The sequence below is a fragment of the Emydura macquarii genome, unplaced genomic scaffold (genome assembly GCF_026122565.2).
Source record: "Emydura macquarii macquarii isolate MOO-44397 ecotype Brisbane River unplaced genomic scaffold, CSIRO-AGI_Emac_v2 contig_2205, whole genome shotgun sequence".
Taxonomy (NCBI): Eukaryota; Metazoa; Chordata; order Testudines; family Chelidae; genus Emydura; species Emydura macquarii.
Genome location: NW_027132342.1, coordinates 30,917,489 through 30,927,950, shown reverse-complemented (window position 1 = coordinate 30,927,950; position 10,462 = coordinate 30,917,489). Strand labels below are relative to the sequence as shown.

The 10,462-nt window shown below is 40.7% G+C and overlaps 1 long non-coding RNA gene across 1 annotated transcript; it reads right to left on the bottom strand.

The window, feature by feature from the left end:
* Positions 1-3,632: 3,632 nt before the first annotated feature.
* LOC137160538 (uncharacterized) lies at positions 3,633-10,226 on the bottom strand. The gene is made up of 3 exons (XR_010921912.1): positions 10,167-10,226; positions 8,279-8,406; positions 3,633-4,188 (listed from the first exon to the last, which is right to left on the bottom strand). It is a non-coding gene; the product is annotated as an uncharacterized lncRNA (long non-coding RNA).
* Between the last annotated feature and the right edge of the window lie 236 nt (positions 10,227-10,462).

The following is a 10,462-nucleotide window of genomic DNA, read 5'->3' as shown; positions in this document are numbered from 1 at the left end:
GTTCACTCTCCATAACCAATTTAGTATTTAATCCTATGGACATTGAAGTCACTAATAAAACTCCTATTGACTTCAATTATGTTGGACCAGACTCAGTCTCCGATAAGGCTTCCAGCAATCATGAAAAACTCCACTGAACTCATTTCACATGGACTACTGACTGTAATGGATTTTCATCACTCCTGAGCTGGGCCATGTTTGGTAATAGGACATAGAACCTTTCACTTCCAGGTAGTTAGTTCAATCAGTCAACCATCCAAACCAACTCTCCCATCACCAGTTAAAAGCAGGAAAGTAAGAAAAAGCTTATGAATCCCAGGGTGCATTTCATAGTGCTAGTCTTCCTATAATTTCTTTAAGCACTTTTTACCATCTTAGCTTAGGTGGTTCAAGTCTCCCTAAGAAATGTGTCATTTTTTTCAGGTCAGAGAGATAAATAATTCTCAGATTACACAAGTAAATTCTCAGATTTTCACAACAGAGTTAACTTTATTCCATTCCATTTCAAGATTGGACTCATTTTATGCTAATTTATAGGATTAAAAAAATCATGATCATGAAAGAGGGATATATCATTCAATTGTTACCTGTTCTATCTATTCTTCTCCTAATAAATATAGTAGTCATATGCATTTTCCCTCTGCATGAAGGAATGAGAAAAACAGATAATGCAAAAAATACGAATGTATTATCATAACAAAGACCAAACCAAGAGCTGAAACTCAACAGTCTCAAAAACACCGAGTATAATAGAAGAAAATGGTACATTATCACACATCAAAATTGTAATATCAGACTGATATATAATGTCTTTTGACAGTTTAAGATGGCTGTAATAGTAAGGTTCTAAACTCAGATGTTCCACTAATACAGATGATGGTAGACATCAGCAAAATTCTCAGACACATTTGTTGTTGTCTTCCACTCTTACCCCGAATTTTTATCTTTAACACAGAATGCAGTGAAAACAAAGGGTTCACAATTAATTGAGTTTACTGACCCAGCTTTAGTTTATAGGTTTTTGAGCTTTTAGAAGCTTTTCAGAGAGCTCTCAAAAGCATTAGTGGGCTCCTGAAATGTTCACTCACCCCTGCTGAAGAGATACATTTTAGCCAGTAGAGAGGCTTAATGGAATAATGTTTGGCTGTGCTTCTCTGAACTTTAGTTTGTGTTCCTTCTGCCACAAATCAGGATACATTTTGATCTTTAGATTCTAGCTGCCTGTTTCCAGAACAAAATTATGGCGTCAAGGGTCATCCTTGAAGGAGAACAGATAACCGGCACTGAGGATACATAAGTGGCTAGATAGATTCCACTGGTCCATATGAAACACAGGCCAACAAAATTTGTAACAGTTTGCTGGTGTAAATGTACAAGTTATAGACTCTGCCCTTACCAAAGTGCCCCATTTTTTTTCCAGAGGGGAAAAAAAAAAAAAAAAAAAAACACAACACACACACACACACAAAAAAGGCTCATTTTTTTTGCCCAAGTTTTTTTTTCCTCTAAAAAGACAAAAGCAGAAAAAATTGAACTCAGTGAAGTTCCTGTTCTCTTTCTCTTCCACGTATACACTCCATGATGAATAACTCATTAGTATTGCCCCTTTTTTCATTTAGATTCTCTTCAGGATAGGAAGAGTAATATCCATGTAATTCCACAGTATGTATCCAAGACAAGCCTAACTTTAGTTTGTTTATATTTGGCTTTATTTTTGTTTCTTTTAAAGTGAAAAATAACTTACTTCTATTGGAAAAGTCCAGCATAGTTGCAGCAGAGAGTAGGCCTATCTAGAGTTAGTATGGTTCAGTACAGAAGTCAAGTGTTTTGAATCCTGAAGACATTCTTTACTGACACCTATTGTTTTGTAACTCCAGTGTGTAGAATTAGGACAGTAATCAAAGATTATATCTTTGATGCGACTTTTTCTTAATATTATCTTTAATCTATGTGACTTAACTGTTTTGTTTGTTTTCAATCAATTAACCTCAGGCTTAACACATTTCTGATAATGACTGCACTGCACGTTAAGCAAGGGGGAGGGGGCATTGTTGGGCTTGGTGGAAGAAGGTGGGTACCTCTTTTAGGGGCAGAGAGGCAAGGAGTAAGTTTTCAGCAGCCGCAAGGCAGGTCAGCATGGGAATGCTGACTTATCCCTCCAGGTGCCCAGAAGAGAGGGGAGATTATATGAGTACATACCAGGCTGGAGAAGCCCTCTTTTACCTAAACCAGGTACAGCTATACCCACCTCCCACCCGTGGAAGTGGCAAAATATCAGGTTTGGTCAGGATCTTCTGCTGGCACTATGCTAAGCGCTCCTTTCTCGGGGAGGGGAGAGAGGCTGGGAAGGAATTTTTCCCTTACTGCCAGATTGGCCTAAGCAAAGCGGAAATTTTCTCATCTTCCCCACAGCATGGGGACTTAGCAGGGGCTAAGCACGAGGGCTTAGCAGGGAACGAACATGGAACAGGAGTTAGGCTATGCTGTCACAACTCATTATGTTAATGTGGGGCAGATGTCCAGTGCAGGTACTCTGTAGGGAAGGGATACAGTGATCAGGTAAAATGGATTGGTAGAGGATTTAAAGGTATTTGTTAAAGGAGCAGAAACAAGGGATTTGGAGCTGCTCTCACTGGCATGACAGGGAGCCAACTCCCCCCTCCACCATCTTATAGCCCACCTTAACACTCATTCAAGGGGGAGGGATGGTAAGGTCCCAGCAGCAGGTAGGTTGGCGGCCAGGATGTAAAAGGGGAAGGGGTGATGGAAGCCCCCTGGCTATATACTGAAATGATCATGGAATTAGGTGCACTGTACGCTATTACCTGCCCGGTATTCCCAGACAGTTAATAAAGTCGTGGCCTAATTAAACCACATCCAGTGTCTCCTGTCCTTCTGGCATAGTTCGACAACCCTAAATATGTTCCTTAAGCCTTAATATGAATAGCAATACTATTAGTAAGGGTTCTGATACTGTTGCTCACCTCACAAAATTATCAGAATAATCATAATAATGGCAGTATATGGTACCGCCTATGTGTGGCCAATGCCAGGTGCTGAGTAGCAGTTAAGTAACTTGGCAAACTTCAGGTGCTGTCAATGTCTTCAGACAGATGAGAATCTGAGAAAAATAGTGGGATCCTGGAGGGAGGAAATGGTATTGAAAGGCAGAAGAGTTAAATCATGATTTAACAAACGACAGCCACAAACTAAAGGGTAGACGATGGGAAACCACCCTCTGTACTTTATCCCATAAGAACTATTATGGCAAAACAAAGGCAAAGAGATCTCCTCGTCCAATGCCACATGTAGACCTACAGGCCAGAAGGTGCAACAAATTATACTGGGGAGGAAGTTCTGTTAAGAGGATAGGCTGGGGTTATGATGGTGCTGTACCAAATCCTTCATGGGCCACTCGTAATTCAGGATAACAGAGAAGAGTATGGAGATGGAGTCAAAACCATCAGTAATAAATAACCTGCCTGCAGAACTGTTAATAGTGATTGGCAAACATGGTATTGATTTTATGTGGAAAATTTGTAATATGTATGGAAAACTAAAAATTGGCAAGAGGACTGAACAAAGGGAATTTTTCTGCCCTTACCAAAGAAGGGAGGCATAAGAGAGTCTAATAACTATTGAAACATCTCCCTGATATCACACATGAACAAAGTTCTTCTCTACTTAACCAAAGATCACATGAAACAAAGAAAAGATGCAGAACTATTACCACACAAGCTGGTTTCAGAGAGGGACAATGCATATGTGACCAAATCGCAAATATCCATCACATCATTGAAAAATACAGAATACAGTCAACCACTGATCACATGTTTCACCGACTAGTCAGAAACATTTAACATACTGTGTTTGGAAGATACTGACAGACCTGGGAATTCCAAAGCAACTCATTGCAAATCTCTACCACCAACAACTGACCACAGAGCGAACAGCAGTAGGAGAAAGTGAGTGGTTTTCCAATTGGCAGGGTGTGAGACAAGGGTGTATTCTGTCCCCAGGCATCTTTTACATATTTGCAGAATTTATTAGAGACAAGCCTTGTAAAATGTTGACAAAGTGGAAGGAGCTAGGATTTCCATGGGTGGACATCTCAACTGATCTCAGGTATCCTGACGACACAGCATTCTATCCTACACCCACTGATGCAATGCAACAAAATGTTGGACTCTGTGAAAACAGTGAAGACTATGGAATATTCTTGAATGTGGCAAAAACAAAACATACGTACACTAACATGACTAATAAAAACAGGATGCAAGTAGACATCACAATTAATGGATAAGCTGTAGAGCAGTAGTTATCTTGAATTTATATATAAATAAATAAAAACCAAGAAAGATGTTCTACAGAAGTCAAAAGATGACTAGGGATAGCTTGCTCAGCTATGTATTCCCTTACAAAATTGTGGAAAAACAGTGGCATCTCAAAATGTATGAAGATGTGACTGGTGAAAAGCCTAATTAAAAATTAAAACTTTAAAGTGTGATGCTGGTGAAGAGTTTAGCACATCTCCCGGACTGAGGGTGGGGGGTGAGGAGGGAACATGAACACCTCCATTACAATTATTATTGGAAAAAAGCATATCCATATGTTGGAAATCAGCACATGCAAACTTATGTACTTTGGTCACATTAAGTACAGAGACTGTAGCAAGGCCCTGGGCCTGGGCCCGGGCCCGAGGAAGGGTCACCCTGCCCCCAGTGGACAGAACTGGCCTCTGCAGGCCCAGCCACCCAGAAGCAGAGGGGTGGAGCCCAGCCTAGGCTTCGCAGTATAAAAGACAGGCCCCAGAGCTCAGTCTTGGAGAAACGGCCGTTGGAGGCAGATGTACTGCCCTGCCCTGCCGGCTGAGGCCGGAGTGAAGCCGAGCTGATACCAGGGAATCTCGCCTCCCGGAGCAGAGATTCTGACCATCCCCGGACTGACTCGGGCCTGGAGACTGGGTAGGGCCTTCACGTACCTGTCCACCGGGACCTGGGACTGGACCGAGACCCCTGAGCAACCCAGATGGGAGATACCCCCTGAGGCCGGGGGGGGGGGGAGGACCTGGAGGAGCTGCCTGACGCCGAGCCTCCAGAGACAGGACAGGACCAGGCTGAGCCATTCCCCGAGCCCTGTGACCTAGAGGAGCTGCCCCTCGCAGAGGAGCTCCCCGCCTTTCCACCTGTGGACGAGGAGGGACTGGCATGCCTACTCCGGACCGAGCACCTCAGCGACCCTGAGGACCCTGTTGAGCCAGGTACCTGGGGATATGGGGAGGAAGTGGCCCAGGGACAGCCATAGTCAGTGGCTGGGACAGGGGCAAGCCCCATGGGCGTGTTGCGGCAGGAGCCCCGCCGATTGAGTGGCAACGCCTTTGCCACTACTAGGGCCCTGGGCTGGGATGCAGTGGAGAAGGGTGGGCTGCGTCCCTCTCCCCTCTTCCCTAGCCACCCTGGGAGAGCCTCCTCCTCCCTACCGCTCCAGAGAATGGACTCACTGCTTGCCCGCCCTGCCTAAGGGCCGGGGGCGACAGACTCCTAAACAACTGCTAATCCCCCTTAGCAGAGGCGCTGTGGCCTTCCTCAGAGCCTGGGCCCGAGGAAGGGTTGCGATGCACCCACTGGGCTGTGCCGCTCACTTACAAGACAAAAATAACTTTTACAAAGTTATTATGAAAGGAATGGTGGAGGGTCATCATGGAAGGTGACGACCAGTAAGGAAATAGAGGAGGGTATGGCAGCAGATCACTGGTAGGTCAGCCTCTGAGTGCTCAAAATTTAGCCATGGATCAATCGTGAAGACTTTATAAAATTCTGCTATGATGTCACCAATATTCAGATATAAATAAATGGATTTACTTAATCTACAAGAATTATTTCATAGGAAAGCAAGAGACATCAGAAGGAATAGATGGTGCTTCTTTACCACTTTCTGCATGTTGTTGTCCGGGACTGATGAAAAATCAGAAAGGCAATTTGTATTGGGACTAAAACAAGGTATGTTGCTTGAAAAGAAAGCTTTATATTGAAGGAGACAGTGTCATACAGCAACACAAGAAGTCAAATATTTGAGAAACATTAACCAAAAGAAGTGAAAAAATGTAAAAACACTAATGGATAAAAATGCCGGTACCTCAAAATAAACAGGAATTATGACGTTCCTAGGCTACATTATAGAAACTACTTTTTAAAATTTCTGCCTTAATGTCCAGTGCAATCACACTGAGAATTACCGCAGGAAGACTGAACAGTTCTGGGAAGTGTAGGAATTATTAGCAAACTATTTTCCTTTATTTTAAATGAAAAATTAACCAGTTAAACTACTTTATTTTTAAGTTAAAAAACAAACAGAAAATATACTTTAAGTAAATACATTTCAACGTTCTTTATACATCAGAAACAAGCAAAAACAGGCACAGGCTCAGATTTTTAAGGGTAAAGATACCTAAATACCTTTTGAAAACCTGGCCTATAAGCCCAAAGGTTTTGGGGGAAGATTTTCAAAGGCACAAAGGATAATTCGGTGCCCAACTTCAATTAAAATTCAAAGCACCAAGCTGGTTTTTTTGCCTTTATTTTCTTTGCAGGTGGCTTTAATAAGTAACCTTAATTTAGAAGCAGCTATTGGTGAGATTACCAAAAGCTGACACTCTGGAGGTTTAGAACATGATATACACAAGCTGACTAAAAACAGTCTTCACTGATAAAATGCAAGAGTTGAATCAAAAAAAAAAAAAAAAAAAAAAAAGTGCAAATGCACAGTTACAAGTCCTCAAAAGGTTGAAACTTGAGGGATGGCCAGAGGCATAGAGAGAAGTTTCATTCCTAATTCATCATGACTGGTCTGTTCATGATTGATATTGTTGGTAGTGATTCTTAAAGGAAAAGAAAAAGAATAGTGATGCCTTCTGTCATAATAAAATAAATGCTCATTTTCCTATAATTATATTAAAAAAATAAATTAAGAACAAAACAAATCTTCTACTGGCCTCGAGTGAATATATGAATTGAATATATGAATATAAAGTTTGGAAGTGTTTAGTTTCTCAAATATATTGACCACAACAGCTTGAAGAATTACAGTATTCTCTGGAAGCACTAGAAAGACCCTCGCAAGAGTGTGTTGACTGAGCTATTTGCTCTTCAAAGGTAAAAGACTATTTGACAGTACAGTAGTGACTCATTCAATCTACTTTGACTTGAATCTTGAATCATTGTTTCTGGGTATCATGTACATCATCTGAAATCTATCTTTGCAAGACCTGAAAAACCTGAAGAAGTATCTTCAGATAACAAGCCAAAATATACTTGCACAAAATTCAAAGTTTTTTGACAAAACTTGTGTGGCGGGGCAGGGGTGAGAGAAAGTTGTGCATGTTATATTTAGTTCAAAGTATCCACCATTAAATTGGCTGGCAGAGTGAACTGTCCTTATATTAAAATATAACCCAAGACAACTAAGTAGGATAATCAGTGTCCTTATTTGGCTACACTTGTACAGAAATGCACAAAAACAGCAAACTGAATTCACCTGCCCATTTATGAACAGTTAGACATCTGGAAATAAACTCACCTACAGCCACTAGTTTACTTAAACCAAGCAACAGGGACTATAAGAAATGCAGCTGACAGATCAAAACAGATGCAGACAACCTATTGTAACAATACAGACCAGCTGTACAATACAGACCAATCTTTACTTTATAGGCCTTTATAGATCTTTATGACCTTTACTGAAATAAAAGGCAAAACTCTTACTGGATTTAATTATGAAGTAGGAGACCTCAAATGAAAACTCATCAAGGAAGCTAACGAATAGTCTCAAATTTTGGTCAAATAAAATCCTGAGAAATCTTATGATTTACGGGTCCACAACTGACACAAATTTAGATTGTATCAAAAACATCTTGAAGATCTCAGTGTCACAGCAGAAGGCAACTGCACCTGTATTTCCCCTCCATGGTCCCTCAAGGACACTTGCTCCAGGCTTGTGGCTCCTCAGCCATCATTTTTCTTCGAAAGAGACCCATGTTTCTTTCCTGCCTGACCAAGGGTTTTCCAGGCTGCATGGGGTCTGCCTACACTGTGATATTTCCAGAAGGACAGACAGCATATACAGGCCAGCATCTGCACTTTGCTTTCTCTTAAAAGGCTATATACAGCTATGATTGCCAGCAGTTATAAATTACCACACAGCCCTTTATAAGCAAGCTTATTTATTCTAAAGGTGAAAGCATTACAGAGGAAACATTAAAACAACAAAAGAACCTACATACCTGCTAATATGCTTATCAGACATCACCCCTCAACTCCTTCAATAGACAATGGTCCTCTCTTCAGGGTGTAGCTTTAAAAGGTTGGATTTTTGCATAATCAGAGATGGGAAACTTGCATTCACTTGCCCCTACAGAGATGAAATACAATGCAGTGGTGTACTGAGGGAGTGGCGGGGATGGCCCTTCATGCTGTGTGGGAGACTAGGGGCTCAGGGCTAACCTGGTTTATATGCATCTAACTTTATGAGAAACAACGAGAGTCCTGTAGCACTTTAAAGACTAACAAATTTAATTTCTGCAGGCATAAGCTTTTGTGGGCTGTAACCCACTTCCTCAGATGTAAAGAATAGAAATCAGATAGGAGGTATATATATATATATACACACACACACACACACACACACACACACACACACACACACCCCCCTAAGGGTAAGGAACAACAATGGGGAAGTTAGGTATAAGCAAAGTCCATTCAGTTACAGTAGTTGAGGCCTATTCACAACCATTGATTAGGAGGAGAGAATGTGTGAACGGTGACAATTACTTCTTGTAATGAGAACCATTCCAAGTCCCTATTTAGGCCCAGTTTGATTGTGTCAAGTTTGCAGATGAGTTCAGGTTCTGCAGTTTTCAGTGAGGCACCTATAGCCCAGTTAATAGGCGTTAGGCATTTAAGTACCTCTGATTATCTGGGATCTAAACCCCACCCTAACCTTTCCTCTGCTTTTCACTCCTGGCTAGCTTCGGAGGCTCACTTCTCAGCTTGCTGGCTTCTGTGAGTTCTATTTGTAGCAGTCTAGCTCTCCTCGTGCATTTTATGGGAAGCCTTGGGACCGAATTCGGAGCTGAGGATTCTATTAAACAGCAATACTGAGCACTGCTATACCTAAGTCTTCTTTGTGAACCTAGCCATTAGGCATTTCTAAAAATTTCACCTAGTACACCTATAGCTTTGTACTTTACTTGACCACAGCGGTCAAGTAATTAGTAGAGCCCTTCCAGACATAAGGCCTGATATAATGCCCACTGAAGGGAATGGAAAGACTCCTACTGTGCCTTTAAAAATGTTAATGAATACTGGCTGATTAGTTTCCTTATCTGCCTTAATTTTCCAGGGGGAGATGCAACAGGTAGCTTAAAGAAGTTATGTTAAAGAGTTCCTTTTACTAGTGACAGTGTTATTTTAGTAAAGTGTCCCAGTCTAGCTGGCCCTTGAATATAAAAGAAACTATACTAATTTTATTTGTTGATAATTATCTCCTAGTGATGAACAGAAAACAAGTGTTATTTTTTTGTTTGTTTGTTTTTGTCAAACATTTTACTACAATGTTTTGTTGATCTGGATATATAGTGGGTCTATTCTTTCTGTTTAGAGGTTCCAGATGGGGGCACTGGGTAATTTAGGATACCCTTGAAGACTCAAGAACTTGTTTCATTGTGTTGTGTCCCCTCATGCTCATATAGTTGGTTTTTCCCTGCTTGCCTCAGAAGATGAAAAACTGCCAGTAGAGATCTAACACACAATAGTACAAATAATTTTAATTTTATGAAGTTGTTAAAGACCAAACTCCACCACTTTTCCTTCACATAAATACTTTCACAACTGATTGTATTTTAAAAAAATACATTTTGCATGAAACCCAGTCCCCATTGAAGTCAATGACAGCTTTGCCACTGACTTAAATGGGGCCAAGATTTCATCCAAAATACTTAAGAAGAAAAGACTGATTGTTCAGGTCTGGTCGACTTTCTGCTGATTTGCCACTGAATATATGAATATACTGCTGTGAAAGTAGACTACATCCAAGGTTAAATATAATGTACTTTTTATTACACACTATCCCACCAGTTACTATATAATCAGCTATAATTCAGCAGCAATTACCTTTTCTTCTTTCAAATAAATCAGCAATTATTCATTTTAAGTGTCATTTTTGGTCCCTTGCAGCATCTTAATTTACGCATGGTCCAAAAATCTGCTGGTAGGGTACTGCATAAGATAAACCATTGTTTACTGCAAAATGTTTTACTTAAAAAGAGACAGTCTTCAATTAGACAGAACTATTATTTTAAGGTTGAATTCACTTATTTTCTGCTCTAGCTACTGAGATTTGCTAATTCTTTTATGTAACTGTTCTTTAAACTTTTTTCTTAAAAGCTCATTAGATGCCCCTCCTGTTA